Source organism: Perognathus longimembris, chromosome 13 (genome assembly GCF_023159225.1).
Source record: "Perognathus longimembris pacificus isolate PPM17 chromosome 13, ASM2315922v1, whole genome shotgun sequence".
In the NCBI taxonomy this organism is placed as follows: Eukaryota; Metazoa; Chordata; class Mammalia; order Rodentia; family Heteromyidae; genus Perognathus; species Perognathus longimembris.
In genome coordinates this window covers 62,359,198-62,380,748 of record NC_063173.1, presented here as the reverse complement: position 1 = coordinate 62,380,748, position 21,551 = coordinate 62,359,198, and the positions used below count along the sequence as shown (strand labels likewise).

Below are 21,551 nucleotides of genomic sequence, written 5' to 3'. Positions count from 1 at the left end.
GGCCCAGAGTCCGGGCTTGCCTGCCACTCCCTGTCCACCCGCCCGGTGGGGAGCCCCCCGCCCCACGTTATCTTCAGCAAACCCGCCTCGTCTCTGCAGGTGGTCACCACGTGGCCACCCGGCTACCGCGTGGCTCCAGAGCCCCACCCCCACCCCACCGGGCCTCCCGGATCCCCCGGCCATGGGGGCGCCGGGGGGAGGGTGTGAACCACTCGGGCTTCGTCTGGCTGGCACTGACCGCCAGCCCTGCCTGCAGGCGCTCGTAGCAGGGCGCCGGGCTCTGCGCGGGGCCCCTCGCCTCAGGTGGGCCATGCTGGGGGGGCCTGGCCTGCCCAGAGGCGTGTTCTAGTGACCGAGGGAGCCAGGGCCCAGGCCCGACGCGTTGGTACCCGCGCTCAGAGCCAGGCGACAGGGCGACGGGCAGATGGGACCTTCCTGGCAGTACCCGTGGCCAGCAGGACGCCCCCGCCCCCGGTCACATCTGCTCTCCTCCAGAACACTCCGGCCGGGGCCAGGGATCCAGGCAGAGAGCAGGATGGGGCAGTGCCCGGGGCGGGGGGGCGGGGTGGGGGGGCGCGGCAGCCCTCCTCGCGCTTTCCCACGACGGCCCGGTAATCGGGGCTCCTCTCCTTGGCGCCCCACACCTCGCAGCAGCTGGGCACAGCCAGCTGCTCCCCTACCACCCACCCCTGGCCGGGCGCAGCCCCGCCCGGAGCCGCGGCCTTTTTCCCATGGCTGAGATGGGGTAGGGGCGGCGGCGAGGAATCCGAGGAGAAAACAGCAGCGGCCTGGGAATTTGGAAAATGCATCCAACCGCCTGGACCCTTGGGAAGAGACAGACGGGGGATTAGGGGGGAAGGAATGGTCCTGGGTGGGCCAGGATGGTGGGGCTCCGAGTTTCCAGAACGAGGCGGCGGGGGGGGGGGGCGGCAGCCCACGTGGGTGAGCAGCTGGCCCTGTCCCTCACCCCGACTCCCTTCCCTGGGTCTCTCATCGAAGACCTTCAGCCCCAGGGGCTGGGGGGGAGCCGGCCCAGTCTCACAGCCTCCCACACCTTGCAGGTGGTGGGGAAGCGGGGTGCTCCAGACAGGGCCTCTCCTCCCCACGGGGACAGAGGGGGCTCGGCGGCGGCGGCGGCGGGGAGGGGGTCCCCAGAGGTTGCTCCCCGAGCCCCTGGCCACCTCTTCTCTCAGCTCGGCTTCCTTCCGCGCCCGTGTCTCTGGGGGGGCCCGAGACTCTCCCGGCTTTAACTCTTCCCAAGCAGGGAGTTGGGGAGAAGCCTGGGTGGCGGCCCCGGCTTCCCCACGGGGAGGGGGCATGTGGGCTTTTTCCCACAGCAGCTGTCCCTGCCTCTTGGAGCCTGCTGACAGGCCTGCCCCAACTTCCCCCCCCCCCCGCCCCCAGCCCCCCGGGCTGAGCCCTCCACGGCTGATTACGATAGGCAGTCACACCAAGGTGAGTGGGCAGAGCAGCTGCTGCCCGGGGCCGAGGAGCCCCCAGCCCAGCCCCCGCCGCCCCCCCTTCCTTTCCTGACGCCCCGTGTAACCGTGCCCCGTTGGGTTAGCCTGGCCCCTCGGGCCTCGGCCCCCTCGGGGACCGGTGGGGCCTTGGGGCTCTGCTGATTGACATTAGCTGGGTAAGTGGAGTCATTTCCTGGCAGCCAGCTCCCCTCCCCCGCTCGCACCCGCCCTGCGCCCTGTTTGGGGAGGATGCCCTCCTTTCCCCCAACCGCGTGGAGGCCGAAAACCGCATCGCCCAGGCAGCACGGGCTTTGCTCCCAAGGTGATGATGGGAAAGAGCCCCAAGACGCGCGGGGGCGCAGAGCCCGGGGGGGCGGGGGCCTGGGCTGAAGTCACGCGGGCAGACGCTGAGATGGCGGTCAGCCAGGAGGGGGCAGGCAGAGGGGCCCCCGCGGGCCCCTGACCCTTGGCCCGGCGTTTGCTCAGCTAACTTTGTGTGGCGGACACTGTATGTGGACAGAGCCCCAGACGATAAGGATCCCGGGTCAATGACTCCTCTGCCCTTAGCCCTCCGCCCACCCTGTCCTCAGCCCCCCCCCCCCGCCCCCTCCCAGGCCACTGGCCCCCTGAGGCCTCTGGGAAAAGCAAGCCCGCCCTTGCTTTCCGCTCAGCACCGCCTGGAGGAGGCGCTGTGGGCCTGGCCCCTCGGGGGTGGGGGCGGGGGGCCTGGGACTCCCTCTCGGCCGACTGGGCCCTGCAGCGCCCCCCCCCCCGCGTGGGTCCCCCGGCGAGGCTGCAGTTGGCCCACGGGCTGCTGGGTCTAGGCCCTGGCTAGGGGCCCACGCCTGCCCTGGACCTCGAGTCTGGACAGTGGTCGTGCTAGCCACTCCGGAGGAGGCCACGTGGGGGCGTCACCCCCTCCCCCAAGGCCGAGACGGCTGCATTTCGGGGAGGCCTCGGCGGGGTGCCAGAGGGGGTCCTGGGGGGTGGGCCCAGCCCCATCTGCTCTGCCCCCAGAGCCGGGGGACTGGGAGGGGACGCAGAGCAGCGGCGGGGATGATGGGAAACGCGAGCCACGTGACGTGGCTTCATTCGAGGCCAGGGGTTTCCTGGGCTTTTGCTGTCCCCAGGCCCCGGTGCCTTCCGTGCTCTGTGGGCTGGGAGAGGGGACGCAGCCCCCGGGGGCCTCGGGCCTCTGCAGCCCTCTCCACCACCAGGGCTGGCTGTGCTCACGGCGCGGGGTGCCGGGCGCGGCCCTGCCCCGGGGTCCCGGCGTGCTTTCCCCACGGCCTCCGCCCCGCGTCTGGGGCTCCGCGTGGCCGGACGCTAGCCTTGAGCAGAGGAGCCCAGAGACCACAGCGCCCCGACAGCGCCCAGCCAGCCGGCCAAGCCGAACCTTCCTCTGGAACCCCAGGACAGACAGCAAGGCTCTGACGCAAGCGCCAGTGGCTGCTCAGGGCCGCTGGCCAGGTGGGGTCCCCGGCACCCCTCAGATTCCCTGCCACCTGGCCAGCGTCGTCCCAGGCTGTGGATGGCCAGGCCAGGCCCACGCCACTGCAGGGGACACCGCCCTGGGGAGCCCGCTGGGGGAGGGGGGACACGGGGCCAGCGGCTCATTCCCCAGGCCTGGCCTCTGCCTGGGGGGGCTCGCGGCCCACCTGGAGGCTGGGCCTCAGGGTCCTGGGGTGACACGGAGGGCTTCCCGGAGATGGGAGGGCAGAGGAGGCCAGACAGAACAGGCAGGAAACCCAGGCACGTGGCCCGCGTGGCGTGTGCGGGGGAACGTCCGTGGAGCTTCACGCCGGGGGCGCCAAGCCTGGCCAGCCAAGACAAGCTGTCCCTGCGTGTGCGTGACCCCCGGACCGCAGAGGTGGGGGCACCCTGCTGGGGACACAGCGAGGCTGGGACGGGAGCCCGGAGCCGGGCCGCCGGGCCCCGTCCGGGGCTCGCCCGTGCCCCTCGGAACCTCCCCCACGCCTCTCCCAGGCTCTGTGCAGGGCCTGGGAGGAGAGGGCGCTGCGTCTCACCCCCCCACACACACCCCCACATTCCACACGTGGGGTCAAGCATTTGGGGGAGGCCATTTTTCTTAAGGATGTCATTTGAAAATAAACAGCGTGGCCGGCCCCGCTGCGATTGCCGGGTCCGCGGGAGCGGGCGGTGCGGCGCGGAGAGCGGCCGAGCGCGGGGGGCCGGGGGGCCGGGGGGGCCGGGGGGCTGGGGGGCCGGGGGGCCGGGGCTCTGCCCTCCTGCCCCGGGCCGGCGTCTCCCGGACCGGACGGCTCTGGTGGATTTGGGGAGCCGTGCGGGCCTCTCCTTTGTTCCGAGTCTGGCTTAGGCCGACAGCCCGGGGCTCTTTGGAAACTGGGCCGGGGGCGCAGGGCCGGGGGCCCTCCTGGCCCCTGAAGTCCCCCAGCGGGGCGCGCGGCTCTGTCGCCTCTCCTGCCTCGCCTCTGCCCACCGTGGAGCATTCCTGGGGTTCTTGGCCAGGCCTCCTACCTGGGACATCTCAGAGAACCTTCTGGGGCTCTCCAGAGGCCCGAGCGCCCCGTCCGGCGGGCGGAAGGGCAGGCCGCGTCCGCGGAGGCCGGCCGGGCGAGGGTCGGCTGCCCCGGAGCGCCCTGCCCTTCCCCAGAGCGGCCGCGCCCTCGGAGCGTTCTACAACCCCACAATAAAGAGAGAGGAAAGAGATTGTGTGTGCGCGTGTGCGTGTGCGTGCGCGCGCAGGGGCGCCGGTGCACACTCGTGTTCGTCGATCGGGACCCGGGGCCCAGGGCCTTTCTAACAAAGCAACTCCTTTCCGGAATTTTCCCCAACAGTCCTTCGCAGCCTTTACCGCCTTTTTTGTGTTCCATGCCAGGTTCCTGGGTAGGGTGGGGGGCAGCGGCCCTTTGAGAGCCACTGTGGCCTCCTTGCCACCGCCACCATCCGGCCCTGGCTTGAGGGGAGACCCCGAGGCAGCCAACGTCCCCCCCCACTCCTTCCGGGAGCCAGGGAAGCCGGGGACCAGGGGCGCTTGGAGGGATGGAAACCTGGGGCTGCCCTGGCTGCGGGCAGGCGTGCGGGGGGGGGGGGGCCCTGTGGGCGGGGCCTGCCTTGCCGCCAGGCTGTTCCTCGGGTCCCCCCCCCCCCCGTCGTGAGACGTCCAGGTGGCTTTTCCTGGGCGGCGTGTCCCCGCTTGGGCAGGGGCTCTGCCCGCCACCACAGAACACCATCCGAGTCCTGAGCGGGTGGACAGCGGGAGACAAACACCTGAGACCACGTGGGACCCCCACCCGGGGAAGGACGTGGGCGCCCCCCGCCGCCCCCCCCCCCCCCGGCGCCGAGGCCCCCCGCAGAGGCAGAGACGGAGTCCAAGGCCGCACGCAGGGAGCCCAGCGGCCTGGCCTTCACTCCTGCTCCCCCGCAGCCCCCTGCTGGCTCCGAGCCCATCAGAAAACAGTCCTCACCAAGTGCAAACAGCCACGTGTCCTGTGGGGCCCCTCGGCCCCACGACCGGCCCGCGACGGAGGCCGTTCACCCTCGGCCGGGGGACAGCGGGGAAAGGCTCCAGGTGCGGGGGGCGGGGGGGGCGGGCGGATGGATGGCGCCTACGTGCCGCGGCCGGCGCTGGGAAGGGCCGGGGGGGGGGCTCCATTCAAGAGCTTGGCCGTGGAGAAGGCGCGGAGCGCGGGCCGGCGTGGGGCGTGGGGCTGGCGTGACCGGAAGCGCCGTCCCGGGGGGGCTGGGCTGGGACCCCAGAGCCGTGGGCTCGGGGCCCGGCAGCTCTTCCCGGGAGAGGGGTGGGGGGGACGCCCAGGGGGCTGCACTGTGCCGGGAACTCGGAGGCAGGGAGCCTCCCCCCCCCCCCCCAGACCCTCACAGAGGGCCGGTGTGTGGGCCGGGGCGGTGGGGGCCCGGCGGGCTCGGGTCCCGCTCCATAAACCCCGGCCCGTGTGGTGTTGACACAGGCGTGACGTCGCCGGCAGCCAGTGGGGGGCCGCTGGGGGCCCTGGGCGCGCCCGCCCGGCCCACCGGCCCGCCACGCACGTGCAGAGCCCGAGAGCCACCTGAATAAACCAGACGGCCCCGGGGCCCCGGGGGGCCTGCACCAGGCCAGTCACCCCCGGCACAGGGGCCGGGGGGAGGTGGCGTGTGCGGGGGGGGGGTCTGCCCTCACCCCAAGCCGTGTGCGCCCCAGAGCTCCGAGCCCCCACTCTCAGCCCCATCGGCCACGTCTTCCGTGGCCCCGCGTGGCCCTCCCTGGTTCCCTGGGATGACGCCAGTCGTTCTGGCCCCGACCCACAGTCCTGGCGCCCCCGTCCGCACACCTGGGGGTGCCTCCCCCCCCCCCGGCCCTCAGAGCCCTCCCGCCCCACCCCTGCGGCTCTACGTAGCGCCCGGCCCATCTCCAGGCCTCGGGCCCGGCTTCCACGCGCCTTGCTTTGTTCTGGACCCCAGAGCCGGGCTTTCACATCCTTCCTCCTGCTCAGGCCCTCCCCCCCCAGCCCCCTTCCCACCCCACGCACAGCCCCCCGCAGCCCCCCACCCTCCTCGCGTGGCCCCTGCCCTTCCAGAGAAGCCTCCCACGCGGGCGGAACGCTTCTGCAGAGCGTGGGGCCCTGACCGGCCTTCCCCTCCGCGACCCCTTCCTGAGTCTTCGTGGTTCCTCCTTCTCGGGGGTACCCGCCCCCCCGGCTGTGCCTGGGGCTTGGCACGCGCTCAGTAGCAGAGGTGTCGCTCGGGGATGGGGGGGCACCTCCTGCGCCTGGCGCCTGCTCTTGTTTATGGGTCCAGCCCCGCCCCCCCCCGCGCCGCTCTCCATGGACCAGCTGCCCGCCCGTGTCCAGCCAGGTGTGGGGTGATGGAGCGGAGCGCCCCGAAGACAAGGAGCACAGTGTCTGCTTTATGTGCAGGCTCAGGGCTGACGAGGAACAGAATGCCCACAGTGACTGCTTCCAGGAAATGGCTGGGGGGGGGGGCGGGGAGGGAGAGCGGGCCCCTTCCCAGCAAGCCCCCGAAGGTGAGCTTCCAGGAAGGGCCCCCGCCGGCTCCCCCCAGCCCTGGAGGGGGGCCGGCGGGGGGGAGAGGAGAGGGGCGGGAAGGGCCCCCCCCCACCAGTGCGGCCGCGGCCGCCCGAGGAGAGACCAAGGCCCGGCAGGACCTCCGGGCCCCCGTGGGGCTCACGCGGTGTGCGGGAAGGTCCCGCGTGAGCCTCCACGCGGGGGGGGGGTCCGCTGCCCACAGCGCTGGGCTCCGTGGCACCCCGCTGGACAGGGCCTCTGCCTTCCCGGGGCGGTGGGCGGCCACCCTCGCCCCCCCCCCCCCCCGCCCGGGCACTGCGATCAGGCCCCACACCCTTTGCGCGGGTGTCCTCTGTGGTGCCGGAAGGTTCCGTCCTCGCTCTGGGGTACGGCGAGCGTCCTGGCGTCCCCCCCACACCCTACACCCCCCCCAACACACACACACACACACACACACACACACACGGAAGGGCCTCCATCTTGGGGAGGCTGATTCCGCCTCCGCTCCCACCGAGGGGGAGGGGGCCCGGGTGGTGCTGTGCGCCTGTGGGGCCGGAGCCAGGCTTGGGGGGGGGGTTCTGGGGTCCCCCTGCCCTGGGAAGCCTCCGTTCCAGGCTCCCCAGCAGCGCCGGGGGGGCCCCTCCCCACCGCACCCCGGCTGGGGCTGGGGCTGAGATTCCAGCTCCCGCGTGAGTCCCCGCACTTAGTGGGGCGCGGGCAGGGGCGTTCTGAACGGGCCTTGGGGTGGCGGGGCCGGAGCCTGTCTAGCAACCCTCTCTAAGCCCCTTCGCTCACAAGCAGGAAATCGGGTTGGGCTGAAGGTAAACACATTCCACCCCGGCGGTCGATGGAGGGGCTTTGTCGGGGCTGGGGCCGGGGGGCCCCCCCTGTGTTTTCCCAGCCCCCACCCCTCCGCCAGGCTCGGCGGGGACCCACCTGCACACCTGTTTGCAGAGTGATAATGCCCGGGCCCGTGGCTCCTTCCCCGGCCTGTGCGTGCCCCGGGATCCTGCCCCCCCCCCCGCCCCCAGGGTGACCGCTCTGGACGGCCACCCCGGAAGCCCTCGGAAGAAAGCGGGGGTGACCGTGCGGCCGGGCCGGCCCGCACACACCCTTGCCGGTCCTGACACTGGGGGCGGGGGCGGTGGGCCCGGGGGTGGCGGGGGGCGGCTCGGGGGCCCCAACGGGTAGGGAAGGAACAAGGGACCACCTAGCCTTATCAGGGTAAACGTGGGAATGTGCCGGCACGCTCTGTCCCACCCCCACCCGCTCCCCGGCCCGCACCGCCATCGCTGCGTCCCCCAGGGGGCTGTGGGCCTCCCCCCCCCCCCCCCCCCCCGCCTTCCGCATCGCTGGGCCACCTGCAGGGCCCGACCGGGCCGCCAGCACCTCTGGAAAGGCCGCTTTGTCTCTGGCTCCGGAGCCGTTTTCCACGAAGGCCGCGTGGCCCTCTCTGTGGATGTGGAGTGGGCGGCTCCTCTCCCCGCACCCCCGGGGCGGCCCGGCCAGCAGCTGGAGGGAACGTCCCGCTGTGCCCCGCGGGGCGAGGACCCCCTCTTAGCCCAAATCCCTGTGAGGAGCGGGGTCCCAGTAAACGCCGTGGCACAGACCCACGGGCCCGGAGGGCAGGGGAAGGCTGAGGGGGGCCCAGGCCAGGGAAGGCCCGGGCGGGGGGTGTCTGGTCTTTGTTTGGGGGCGCTTTCCTGACCACTCTGGGCAGTGGGACTGGGAGGAGAGGAGCGGAGGGTTAGGGACCCCGGCCGCCTTGCCAGAAGCGGGGTCTCGTGTCTGTATGGTTCCCAGTTTCTGCATAGCCAAGGAGCCGGAAGGTGGGAGTGGAGGGTGGGCAGGTGGGGGGGTGGTAGGCGTCCAGCCTTGGCGTCCGGCGCTCGATGCCATCTCCACGGGAGCTCCAACCCCATGGGGCAGGACGGTTCACCCCACCACTGGCCCCTGTCCCCCCCCACCCCCGCCCTATTGCCCTAGATTTCTGGCCCCTCCCTAGCCCATGGTGGGGCCTGGGTGAGCCCCTGTCTCTCCGCGGGGGCCCTTGACTCCCGGCAGCGGAGTGAGGGGGAAGGGGACACCGTGCCCCCCCAGAACTCAGCACGGCCCGGGGTTGAAGAGGCAGGGCCAGGCCGGGGGGGGGGCAGCAGCCTCGTGAGTGGGAGCCTCGTGTGACAGCGGCTCCCGGCCCCGGGGGTCGGCACGCCCCGGCCGTCTGACGAGGCTCTCCCCGGGAGGTGGTCTAGCAAGCCTAGGCCGGGCCTCGGGTGCGAGGCGAGCGCGGGGGCTTGGGAGGCGGGTGCGCAGGCAGGCAGGGCCCCGTGGCAGGGAGCCCGGAGCCTCCCGGGTGGGGCCCGGTCTCCCTCCTTGCCGGAGAGGCCCCGCTCCTCCCCACGTTGGGGTGCCCCCTCCCGACCCACAATCCTCTGGTCTCCACGTGGCGCCCGCCGCCCTCGGTCTTGGCCGCCTCCCCTAGGCCCTTGCCACGTGACCCTTCGTGTGCCGCGCTCCCCGAGAGCCCCTCCCCACCCCACCCTCTTCCTCAGCCCTCCCCCATCCCCTCCGCCCCTCCCCCCCCGCCCTCGGGGCGCCTCATCCCGGATACCCCCCCCCTCGCACAAGCCCCTCCTGTTCATTGCCCCCACCCTCCCCCCTCCCCGTGTGTGCTGGCCTTGGCCCTCCCCACCCCCCCCATGGTCCTGCTCATGGCCCGGTCCCCAGCCCCTCTCGGCCCAAAGCGCGTGGCCCCCCCAGACAGACACGACACTCCAGGGCACCCCAGACCGTGACTGTGAGTTTATTGATGAGTCCAGGGCCTCTGGTGAGGCCTGGTGGGGAGGGGCCCGGGGCAAAGTGGGGCGTAATGGAATGTTTGGAGGAAGCTCCGGTGTTGTGGAGCGTCCAGACTCGGCGAGGGAGGGTCGAGGCCCCAGGCACACAGCCCACCCGCGGGCACCCACAGAGATGCGTGGATGGACGGACGGACGGACGGAGAGGCGGGCCAAAGGGGCCCGCGCGCACACGCGCACACTCGCTACACACTCGCGCGGAGAGACTCGAGGCTGTCTCCAGAACTCCAAACCAGTGCAAAAGACTTAGTGCAAATTAACTGAGAAAGGACGGGTGGGGAAACAGAGTCGTGGACGCCTGGAGTCTCTCAAGTGAAGAAGGAAGGAAAGACGAGAAACAAGAACACAAAGGAAAGGCTGAACAAGAAGAAGAGAGGAGGGAGGCGGTGGCGGCACCCCGGGGCCGGGATGCCGCGTGGGGGGGGGGCGCCCTCCTGGGCGGGGCGGGGGTCGGCCACGAAGATGGGGCCGTGGGGGGTGGCTGCTGTGGGTCTGCTCTTCCACGGTGTTCACGCGGTCTGTTCCTTTGGCTTCACCTGCAAAGAGTGACATGACACGTGGTGGGTGGGGGGGGACAGGGCGATGGGGGGGGGGCTTGAGAAGCTTCCAGAAGGGTGCCCTGGCTCACCCTGAAGAGTTGATTCCTGAGGCAAGTTGTGTCGTGTGTCATGTTTCCTGAGTGCAGCATATTTCTTGATCCAGAGCTAGACGGACTTGAAGAAGTCCCCGGGTTCGAGGGCCCAGACGTGAGCTGGGTAGCACCATGTCTGTGGGCGGGAGGACGTGAGTCCCCGGCCTCCTGCGCACGCGTGCCGGGCTCGCCGCGCGCGTGCGTCAGGAAGGCCCTCACCTTTTCATCTTGAGGGTTTCAGGGGGGGAAGGGTGTGCCCAGAGAGCAGCCGTGGGTGTGTGTGTGAGCTCTTGTGGAGAAGCCCAGGAACAGACGTTGGTGTGGCAGCGTCCCGCGCGGTGCCAGCCAGGTTGTTCTGCGTGGGGGAGAACCGCGTGCGGGATGAGCTGGGGGCGTGGCCCGGGGGCTGGGGGCGTGGTCAGGGGCTGGGGGCGTGGCCCGGGGCTGGGGACGTGGCCCGGGGGCTGGGGGCGTGGTCAGGGGCTGGGGACGTGGCCAGGGGGCTGGGGGCGTGGCCCGGGGCTGGGGACGTGGCCAGGGGGCTGGGGGCGTGGTCAGGAGTCTGGGGGCGTGGCCAGGGGGCTGGGGGCGTGGCCCGGGGCTGGGGGCGCGGCCCCGGGGCTGGGGGCGTGGCCAGCCGCACCGCCGCCGCCTCGGGCCCCCTGGGGAGGCAGGCCGGCACGCAGGCTCACCCGGAAAGCTGGACGGCAGCCCCGCCTCTGCCCTCACCGTCCCACCGGACCATGTCATATCGTTCAAGTAGATTCATTGCACTGACGTCCTGGCCTTTAAGACTGACTGGCCCGTCCACCCCTGCTGGAGACCTGGCTGTGCGGGGAGGGGGGGGGGCACAAAGAAAGAGGTGGTTAGCTCGGGGTGGGGGGGTGGGGGGGTCGGGGCGCGGCGGGGCACCACTTACCCTCGTCTCCAGTCCGAGCGCGAGAGGCACCGGTCCCTTCTCTGTCGCCGCCCGCCAGGCCCGCCTTGGCCGCGGGCTCCGGGGGCCGGTCCCTCGCCGCTCGCCACCCGCGGCCTCGCCTCGCCCCGCCTGCCTGCGCCCCGACCTCCCTCCCTAGAGATTGCACTTACGCTGCCCCGCCTGCCTCGCCCGGTCTGGCTTCGCCCCGTGCCCTTGACTCCCCTGGTGCTGTCCTGTCTGCCGTGCCGGACCCAGGGGCTGAGCGGTTAGGGCGTACAGCGCGAGCAAGCCCGCTGTGGGCCCTCTCCGCGCCAGCCCCTGGGCCGCAGTGCCGCGAGGGGGGCCGCGTCCGCAGGCTGGGCCCGCTGCAGCCTCCTTGCTGCGAAAATCCCTCTGGAGCCCGCCACCCGCGGGCGCGGCCCCCCGGGGTGACGTCCGGCCGAGCACTGCCCTGCTTTCCCGCTCTCCTGTCCTCGACGCCCTGGACGGGGCCCCGCGAGGCCCTGCCAGAGACACCCAGGAGCCCGCTCCTAAGTGAACTGCGGTGGGTGGGTGGTGTGGCGGCTGGGGACCCCCCCTCTGTCCGTGACCCCCGACCTGGATCCCCTCGGCGCTCCCCGCTGGCAGCTTTGCCTCTGTCCTCCTCCCCCCCCCACGCCCTCTGGAGATGCTCTTTCTGTCCGGGGGTGGCCCACAGCCCCCCCCCCCAGCCTTCCCCCGTCTCGGCTCCCCCCGAGACGATGTCCCCTTGGCTGCCTGTCCTGTCTCGCCCCGCTCGCTCGCCGCTGTGCCGGGAGGCCGGGCCGCTTCTCCCCGCCCGCCCTCGCGCTCCGGGCCTCCGTGTGGCAGAAGGCCGGGCCGCGGGGCCGGAGAGGGAAGGGAACGCGCCTGCCCGGCGGACGGTGTTCCTCGCCTGCCCACCGCCGCTGCCAGCTACACCTCCGCTGCCCAGGTCTGGGGCTCGGACCCCGCCCGGCAGCGCCCCCTCGTCCGACCAGCCGCCACGTCCTGTAACCAAAAGTGACCGGGATGAATGCCTGGCTCCCCCCTCTCCTCGCCAACCCTCGCTCGAGCCCCTCCGCCCCACGCCGATGTCGCCCTTCCTCCGCGAAGCCCGCAGCCAGCCGACGCCCCCCTCCCGGCTCCCAGGCCCCGGCCCCAGCGCCTCCACGATGCCCGAGCTAAACGCCCTCTCCTCCGCTCCCGCCAGACTCCAGACGGCCAAGGTGCTCCTTGGCCCCCACGACTCTCCTCCAGCACCCCATCTTCCCCAGTTTCCCCCGTTCCCCCCCACCCCCCCACCCTCCCACCCACCCCCCTCCCTCACCCTGCTCTACCGGCCCTAACCCGGGCTTTTTCTAACTGGGGTGGCCCCGCCCAGAATTCCCGCCCCTGCCTGACTGGCCAATCAGAGCGGGTCCCCGCAGGGGCCCCCGCAGGGCCCACCTCCACCCCGGTCCGTTCCAGCACCCGCCGGCTCCCGCCCGCCCGTCCCTCTCACCGGCACACGTCCCGGAATTCTCCAAAGACCTCCCCGCACCCCGCCTTTGCTATCTCCTCGCCAGGGCTTGGCGTGGGCCGAACACCCCCACCCGGGGCCGAGGACTTGTCCTCCCTCCTGAGCGGGAACCGCGCGCGCCCGCGCCTGCCGGGACAGTATGGGCGGCCCACGCGCGCTCTGTCTGCCGCAGGGCTCCCGGGGGGACACCCCCTTCGACTGTCACCTCCTCTCCTCACTGCCGCTGGCTTCGGTTCCCTTCTGGGGTCCCAGGAGCCAACAATAGAGATTGCCAGGAGCCACGCATGGGGAGTGGGGACTCCCAGGACAGCCTGGCAGCTTTCCTGGGCTGCTCAGTCCCCTCAAGGCACCGGGGCTCCATGACACAATGGGGGACAGCCTCCCTGGCCACTCTGGTCTTCTGCCTCCCTGCAAGGTGGCGTTGGGACCCTGACCTCCGTAGCGTTTGCTCAACAGGTTACACGATTTGGGGCCTCAAGGAGGGAGAAGCCAAGGAGGGAGGCCCCAATGTGGTCTAGGACCCATGGACAAGAAGCCCAGATCAGTCAAGACAGCCTGGGGCGGCTTGCAGAAGTCTTGTACCCCAATGACTCAGGGTACCCTTGTGGCACCGGTGGGGCTGCCGAGGGTGAACCCCGCCATCGGCTGCTGGGTGCAACGCGCTTGCCGCAGGTGGCTCCTTCGGCGCTTCCCCCAGCTGAGGTCTGCACCGTCTGGGGAGGGAGCTGGCTTGCAGGCTTAGGGGTTCAACACCAAGGGGGATCCCGCCCGCGGAACACAACAGACAGGCAGGCCCTCTTCCACGTGACTCTGGTAAACCCCAACGATGGCCGCCCCCCGGCTTCTGCGGGCGCGCTGCTCCCAACACCCCGGCGGCAAGGTCTGCGTCTCCACCCGCGAAGCCCGCGCTGCTGCCTGCGAAGGAAACGAGCTCCCCGGTTCAGGGGTCCGAGAGCAGAGGGGACCCCTGTAGACGTGGGCAGGCGTCCTGTGCCTCCAATGACTCTGTGAGCCCATCGAGGCGTGGGCCGCCCGTGAACCCCGATCTCGGCCGCCCCGGGGCTGTGGCTGATGGACGGAGCCCTGCTGCCCCCGCGCGGCGATTGCGGTGCTCACCGCCAACGGCTGCCGCGCCGGGTGTGCGGGGAGGGGGGAGCCAAGCTCACTGCTTTGGAGGCTCACGTCCTAAATACTTGGGTGTCCTGCCTGCTCCCCAAGACAATGCAAACCATCGAGGCATGGGACCGGGTGACCCGAGACATATCTGCGAGTGAACCGGCCGCGCGGCAACTCTGTGCGTGCCGGGAACCGCGGCCGCGCCGCTTGGGGAGTGAGCAGCACGCGCCGATTTCGGAGTCCGAGACCTAAAGTGACTTCTCAAGAGAAATGAAGGGGTGTCCCCCTCGCCCCCCACTGCCCTGCGAATCACTGCAGTTCTAGATGTAGGGCAACCTGAGCCGTGGCCGTGGGTGAACCCCCATCTGGGCCGCGTCTGGGCTGCGGCGTTGTGTGAACCCCTGCTGCCCCCGCGCGGCGACTGCGCTCCTCGTCCTCCAAGGCGGCCGCGCTGTCTGGGGGTGGCAGCCGGACTTACTAGTTTGGGGGCTCAAGTCCAGGAGGACTTGGGTGGGTGTCCCACTGCTCCCCAAGACCCAGTGAACTATTGAGGCACTGGTTCTGGCTGGGACGTTGCTCCAGGCGAGCCCCAACTCCAATCGCAGCGTCTGAGCCGCGACGTGACGGTCACCGCACCAGGCCATTTGTCCCCACTGAAAAGGGGGGCGAGCTGCTGGACCCGAGCTTCTGGCTTGGGAGTGCAAGCCCAAGGTGAAACCCCCTCCCCCGCCAGAAGTTCGTAGGTGTCCCAATTGCTCCCCAAGACCTGGCAAACCAGTGAGGCACCAGACCAGGGTGACCCGGGACACAGCCACGAGTGACCCGCGACCGCGGCCACGTCTGGGCTGTGACGTGTGACCGCGCCGTCCCCGCGCGCGGCAACTCTGTCGGTGCCGGGAACCGCGGCCGCGCCGCTGGGGGAGTGAGCTGCACCCGCCGATTTTGGAGTCCGAGACCTAAAGTGACTTCTCAAGAGAAATAAAGGGGTGTCCCCCTCGCCCCCCACTGCCCTGCGAATCACTGCAGTACTAGACGTAGGGCGACCTGAGCCGTGGCCGTGGGTGAACCCCCATCTCGGCCGCGTCTGGGCCGCGGCGTTGTGTGAACCCCTGCTGCCCCCGCGCGGCGACTGCGCTCCTCGTCCTCCAAGGCGGCCGCGCTGTCTGGAGGTGGCGGGGGGGGGGGGGCGGGGGGGGGAGCTGAACTCACTGGTTTGGGGATCCAAGTCCAAAGGGACCCCTCCAGAAATGCACTGGTACACATCTGTTCTGTGTGACGCGAGGAGTCGGCGACTCTCGGGCCTTGGGGACCCGCACCGTTGGCTTAGTGGAACCCACACTCCGCGGCGGCCAGGCTGCCTGGGTGACCGCGCTGCCTCCGCGTGCAACCATTTGTCCCCGCCACTGTTGCATTATGGGTGAGCCGCGCTCACTGATTTGGGGTTCTGAGAACAGAGGGAACCCCTCTAGAAATGCAAAAGTATCCTATCCATCTGTCGAGTGTGTGAGCATGCCCACTGAGGCACTAAATCCGGGTGACCCAGGACGTGGGTGCCGGTGCGCGCCGATCCCAGCCGCCCCCAGGCTTCTGCGGGCGCGCTGCTCCCGACACCCCGGCGGCAAGGTCTGCGTCTCCACCCGCGAAGCCCGTGCTGCTGCCTGCGAAGGAAACGAGCTCCCCGGTTCAGGGGTCCGAGAGCAGCGGGGACCCCTCTAGACGTGGGCAGGAGTCCTGTGCCTCCAATGACTGTGAGCCCATCGAGGCGTGGGCCGCCCGTGAACCCCGATCTCGGCCGCCCCGGGGCTGTGGCTGATGGACGGAGCCCTGCTGCCCCCGCGCGGCGATTGCGGTGCTCACCGCCAACGGCTGCCGCGCCGGGTGTGCGGGGAGGGGGGAGCCAAGCTCACTGCTTTGGAGGCTCACGTCCTAAATACTTGGGTGTCCTGCCTGCTCCCCAATTCAATGCAAACCATCGAGGCATGGGACCGGGGTGACCCGAGACATATCTGCGAGTGAACCGGCCGCGCGGCAACTCTGTGCGTGCCGGGAACCGCGGCCGCGCCGCTGGGGGAGTGAGCTGCGCCCGCCGATTTCGGAGTCCGAGAGCAAAGGAGACCCTTCCAGAGAAATAAAGGGGTGTCCCCCTCGCACCCTACTACCCCGCGAATCGCTGCAGCACTAGACCTAGGGTGACCTGAACCGTGGCCGTGGGTGAACCCCCATCTCGGCCGCGTCTGGGCCGCGGCGTTGTGTGAACCCCTGCTGCCCCCGCGCGGCGACTGCGCTCCTCGTCCTCCAAGGCGGCCGCGCGGTTGGACCCGAGCCTCCTGGCTTGGCGGTGCCAGTCCAAGGTGAGCCCCTGCAGAAGTGCAGAGGTGTCTCACTTGCTCCCCAAGACCCGGCAAACCATTGAGGCACCAGACCTGGGTGACCAGGGACACAGCCACGCGTGAGCCGCGACCGCAGCCACGTCCCGTCCGTGCCGAGAACCGCGGCCGCGCCGCTTGGGGAGTGAGCTGCGCGCGCCGATTTTGGAGTCCGAGACCTAAAGTGACTTCTCAAGAGAAATAAAGGGGTGTCCCCCTCGCCCCCCACTGCCCCGCGAATCACTGCAGTACTAGACGTAGGGCGACCTGAGCCGTGGCCGTGGGTGAACCCCCATCTGGGCCGCGTCTGGGCTGCGGCGTTGTGTGAACCCCTGCTGCCCCCGCGCGGCGACTGCGCTCCTCGTCCTCCAAGGCGGCCGCGCTGTCTGGGGTGGCAGCCGGACTTACTAGTTTGGGGGCTCAAGTCCAGGAGGACTTGGGTGGGTGTCCCACTGCTCCCCAAGACCCGGTGAACTATTGAGGCTCTGGTTCTGGCTGGGACGTTGCTCCAGGTGAGCCCCGACTCCAATCGCCGCGTCTGAGCGGCGATGTGACTGTCACCGCACCAGGCCATTTGTCCCCACTGAAAAGGGGGGCGAGCTGCTGGACCCGAGCTTCTGGCTTGGGGGTGCAGCCCAAGGTGAAACCCCCTCCCCTGCCAGAAGTTCGTAGGTGTCCCAATTGCTCCCCAAGACCTGGCAAACCAGTGAGGCACCAGACCAGGGTGATGCGGGACACAGCCACGAGTGACCCGCGACCGCGGCCACGTCTGGGCTGTGACGTGTGACCGCGCCGTCCCCTCGCGCGGCAACTCTGTCGGTGCCGGGAACCGCGGCCGCGCCGCTGGGGGAGTGAGCTGCACCCGCCGATTTCGGAGTCCGAGAGCAAAGGAGACCCTTCCAGCGAAATGAAGGGGTGTCCCGCTCGCTCCCACTACCCCGCGAATCGCTGCAGCACTAGACATAGGGCGACCTGCGCCGTGGCGGAGGGTGAACCCCCATCTCGGCCGCGTCTGGGCCGCGGCGTTGTGTGAACCCCTGCTGCCCCCGCGCGGCGACTGCGCTCCTCGCCGACAATGGCAGAGTCCTAAATTCTTGGGTGCCCTGCCTGCTCCCCAGGACCTGGCGAGCCATTGAGGCACCAGGCCTGGGTCACTTGGGACACAGCCACGAGTGGGCGCGACCGCGGCCATGTCTGGGCCGCGACGTCCTGGCTGTGCCGCGAGCCGCGGCCGCGCCGCGTGGGGAGTGAGCCGCGCCGGCCGCGTTTGGAGTCCAGGACCCCAGGAGACCTTCCAGAGACCGACGGGGTGTCCCGCTTGCTCCCCACGACCGGCACTAGACCAAGGCTCAGCCCTGGGTGAATCCCCATCGCAGCGACCCGGGCCGCGTGCCACGTGCGTGCACGCTGCCACGCGCAGCCGCGCCCGTCCCTCCGGACAGCCACCGCGGGAGGAGCCACGCGCGCCGACCGGGGTCGCAGCCCGAGGGAAAGCCTTCCCGCGTGACCTGTGGGTCGCCGAGGCGCTGCGCCTCGGTGACCAGGGACATCACGAAGGGTGAACCCCAATGCCAACCGCGTCTGGGCCGCACGCCGCGTGTGATGTGCTGCGTTATGCAGCCACTTCTGTTTATGCGCTCACGGACACGCGCCATCTGCCGCGCCCAGGCCACGCGCCGTCCCGCAGACCTGAGGCCATGCGTGGCTCAGCAGCAGCACTCACGGCCTGAAATACGAACTCGGGAAGACTTCTACGCCAGGCGGGTGTGCCCCCTTGCACACATGCGCAGAGCAGAGGGGCACAATGAGCCCCAAGCCCAGGGCTGGGAAGAGGAGCCCAAGGGCGGCGCCCTGACCCTTACAGTAGCCCCAGCCCTAAGGGGTCGGCTGCCTGCACCCAGGTGGTGGGGGAGAGCTGGAGGGGGAGGGGGAAGGCCCTGGGCGATCTCCTGCACTCCTTTCCCATGCAAACTCCCCAATTAGCATCTCAAAACTCAAATTGGCGGGAGCTGCGGAAGCTCTGACTGTTTCCCCGGGAGGTGAAGGGGAAGCTCTCCCCAGGAGGGCTAAGCCTGGGAATTTGGTGCCGTCTTCTTGTTGTTGGTCTTGGGGCCTGGCCTCTGTCCCTGAGTACTTTGTGCTCAAGGCTAGCGCTCCAGTGCTTTGAGCCGCAGCTCCACTCTTGTGTGTGTGTGTGTGTGTGTGTGTGTGTGTGTGTGTGTGTTTTGCCATTCCTGGAGCTTGCCTCAGGGCCTGAGCACTGTCCCTGGCTTCTTTTTGCTCAAGGATAGCGCCACTTCTGGCGTTTTCTATATATGTGGTGCTGGGGAATCGAACCCCGGGCTTCATGTACACAAGGCAAGCACTCTTGCCACTAGGCCACATTCCCAGCCCCAACAGCTCCACTTTTTTGAATGGTTACTTGGAGATTAGAGTCTCATGGGGACTACTCTGCCCAGGCTGGCTTTGAACCATGATCGTGGGATCTCAGCTTCCTGGGTAGCCAGGATGACGGGCGTGAGCCACCTGTGTCCGGACTGGTGTTGTCTGTAGCGAGGTCTGAGCCCTCCAGTGGTTTTGGTTTGTCCTGGCATTCATTGCCTGTGGCATGGGGTACCCCACAGGGTGTTTCTGGGTGGCTCATCCGTGTGCCCCTGACCGATGACTTCTGCCCATCAGTACCTCTCTCTGGACCGCCGGGTACGAGGCCAGGAAGTCATTGAACCTGTCCTTAGATGCACAGTGAGACGTGTGTGTGTATGTGTGTGCACGTGTGTGCGTGTGTGATTGTCCTGGGGCTTGAACCCAGGGCCTGGGTGCTGTCGCTAAGCTTTCCCGCTCGTTTGCGCTGCTCCTCCACTTCTGGCTCTTCAGTCCTCAGTGGGAGACTCCCCTGCCGGGGCCGGCTTCTAATCCCACTCCTCTCATCTCAGACTCCCGAGGAGCTGGGATGACGCTGGGATGACGGCCCGAGCCGCCGGCGCCGGGTGCAAGAGGGGTTCTTCCTGCCTGCTCTCGGGGTGCGTCTGCGCACCCTGTCCCCGCCGGCCTTGCCGCCTCTCGGTCCTGCCGTCCTCTGCCTCCCGCTTTTCTCTCCCCTTCGCAGCCGCATCCCTAGCACACCCGACGCAGCCCTGCCGTCGAAGGAAGCTGGGGTTCGCTACCTCCTGGCTGGGCACAGGGCATCTGCAGGCCCTGGGGTCCTTGCCCGGGCTCCTGCGCCGGTGCGCGCTGCCGGCTGGGAGGGTGCTGCCCCCAAACGGAGGGGCTGGGGGTCACTGCCATCCTGCCCCGGCCCCCTCCACTCTTCTGCCCCCGTTAGGGTTGTTAGGGACCCCAGCCCCACGGGGATTCCCATTCGGTCTGGCTCTGGGGGCTGCGGGGGTCCCGTGGTCAGCTCATTCTGATGGCGGCCCCGTCTCTGGGGCTCAGCCGGGTCTCCCTCCTGGGCTGGTGGGGGCCGCCCCACAGTGCGGCCATCTAGCCTTTTCCTCGTGGACTCGCCTCACGGGGCGTCTGCCACGCCGTGGCCACCCTAAACCCCAGCAATCCCCGGGAGGGCTGCCGAGTGCTCTGGGGTGCAGGAGTCGCCTGTTCCCCCGCCAGCACCCCAGGGGCAGGGGCAGGACGGGAGGGGAGAGCCGGCCAGAGCACGTGAGAGGGGGCCACGGAGGCCGGGGCCGCACTGGGGGCCGCGTGGCGTGGGGTGGGCCGGTCGACACCAAGGACCAGAGAGGAGAAGGCCGTGTAGGGGGAGGATGGGTCCTGGTGTGGGGGGAGCCGGGCCTCCTTCCTCCAGCCTCGCGGAGCCCCCCGGCTCTCGTGGTATCATCTGGAAAGGAATCCTTCGGAAAACAAATATTTCAGACATCTCAACAGCACAGGCCCTCCGAGCAGATGGGCCAGGAAACTTCCCCACGCCTGTCCGCGCGAGCCCCCCAAACCTCCACCGCGGTGTCCACGGGGGACGGAGGCTGCTGCCAGGAAAATGTCAGGGCCCCCCGGCCACCTGCCTGGGCCCCCCACTCCGGGGCCCTGGCCATTCTCCTTGGCAGCTCCAGCTATAGACGGAACATTCCTGAAGGCTGAGGCTGAACACTTGGGGGTTGGAGCTGGAAAGGCCGGAGAAGGGCCTCCGTCACCCCAGGACTCTCACGCTTCCTTCCCGCCCACCCCCCCCCCCCCCGCCTCCCGCTGGCTCACCAGGACCTGCGCATGGACCCTTCCCTTCTCGCAGCCATGCGGGGGGGGGGTCCACCTGCTCCCCCCGGGGGCCCCCACAGCGGCATACCCCCTGCCCACAGGGTCCCACTTAGGCTCCATCCCCCCTCCTGCCACCCCATCGCCAGGAGGGGCGGGCAGCCCACCCGCGCCGGCCTGAGCGGGGATGGCGCCATCTGCGAACGCCGGGAAGCCGTTCTTGGAGGGACGGGAGATGATGGAGACGAAAGACAGGGTGTGGAGGCGGAAGGTGGACTAGGGAGGAGCCCCGTCTGCGGGCGTGGGCCGCACCCACCCGACACCAGGCCCTCCCGCTGCGGACCGGCAGGGACGCCGCGGAGGCCTCGTGGACGGGAGGAGGGGTGGGAGGAGGGATGGCCGGGGCTCCTCCACCGAGGCAGGAGCGTGGTGACGCGCGCGTCCGCGGTGCGTGGCCCGTGGGGCGTGCGTAGTGAGCGGTGCGCGTGGCGCGCGCCGTGGGTGGCGTGCGTGACTGGGGCGGTTTCCAGACCGGGCCCGGGGAGGCCTCCCCCCCCCCCCCCCCGTGTGGCCAGCGCGGCTGGGCAGGGCGGACGCGGGGCCCCGTGGGCCTGTGGCACGGCTCCCTCGCGGGTAGAGAGCCCGTCGCACCTGGAATCCGTCCCTCGGCCCTGGCTGGTGGGAGCCCCCCCCCCCCCCGGGCCAGAGGAGAGGGTGGGGAGAGGGTGGGGACGGCGGGGGCGGGGGCCCCGGAGGAGACGTGCGGCACCTACGGGGCCGTCCTGAGAAACAGCCCGGCCTGCCCTTTATCTCACCCCGCACGCTACATATTTCCAGAAAGAAATCACTTCCAATTCCGAAGGGCCCCACGGAGGCGGATTTTTCCATCTGGCCTCCGCTGACGAGCTATTTTGGAGGAAACTCCTGCGCGCGCTCGCTTCCCTCTTCTCAGCCCGGCGCGGGGGCCCGGGGGGCGCTCCGCGGGCATCCACGGGGCCCGGGGGCCGCGCTGGCCGCTCCCGCCCCCTCCCGGGTGGGTGCCCAGCTCGCCCCGGGGTGGGGTGACTATGGGTCCCCCCCCCCCCCGCCCCGGGGGCCGGCAGGATCCGGAGGACGGGACATGGAGCTGCGTGTGCGGTCACTCCCCGCGTCCCCCCCCCCCCCCGGCCCGCCTGGGTCCCCTCTCGCATCCGGCCCTGGCCAGGCCGGTTCCCACACTGTGGCTTCCAAGTCCTCAGCCGAGACTCCAGCTCCCCCCTTCCCGGCGGAGCAGCTCATCTGCGTTCATCGCGGCCCCCAGCCTGGGCCTCGCCCCGGGGCCCCGGGGAGAATGGAGGCCTGCCCCGGCCTCGACGCTTCTCACGACCCCGAGCACCTGGGCCCCGGGCCGGTCTTTCCCACCAGGGCTCAGGGGGCCCCCGAGCGGAGATCTGTCACCTTCCCCCCCACCCCCGCCCCGGGGTGCCGACAAGCTCCCCCCTC

The 21,551-nt window shown here is 70.4% G+C and overlaps 1 long non-coding RNA gene across 1 annotated transcript; it reads right to left on the bottom strand.

Moving 5' to 3' along the window:
• Positions 1 to 9,250: 9,250 nt before the first annotated feature.
• Positions 9,251 to 11,496, bottom strand: LOC125361623. The gene is made up of 5 exons (XR_007212971.1): positions 10,869 to 11,496; positions 10,642 to 10,777; positions 10,169 to 10,304; positions 9,947 to 10,085; positions 9,251 to 9,854 (listed from the first exon to the last, which is right to left on the bottom strand). It is a non-coding gene; the product is annotated as an uncharacterized LOC125361623 (long non-coding RNA).
• Between the last annotated feature and the right edge of the window lie 10,055 nt (positions 11,497 to 21,551).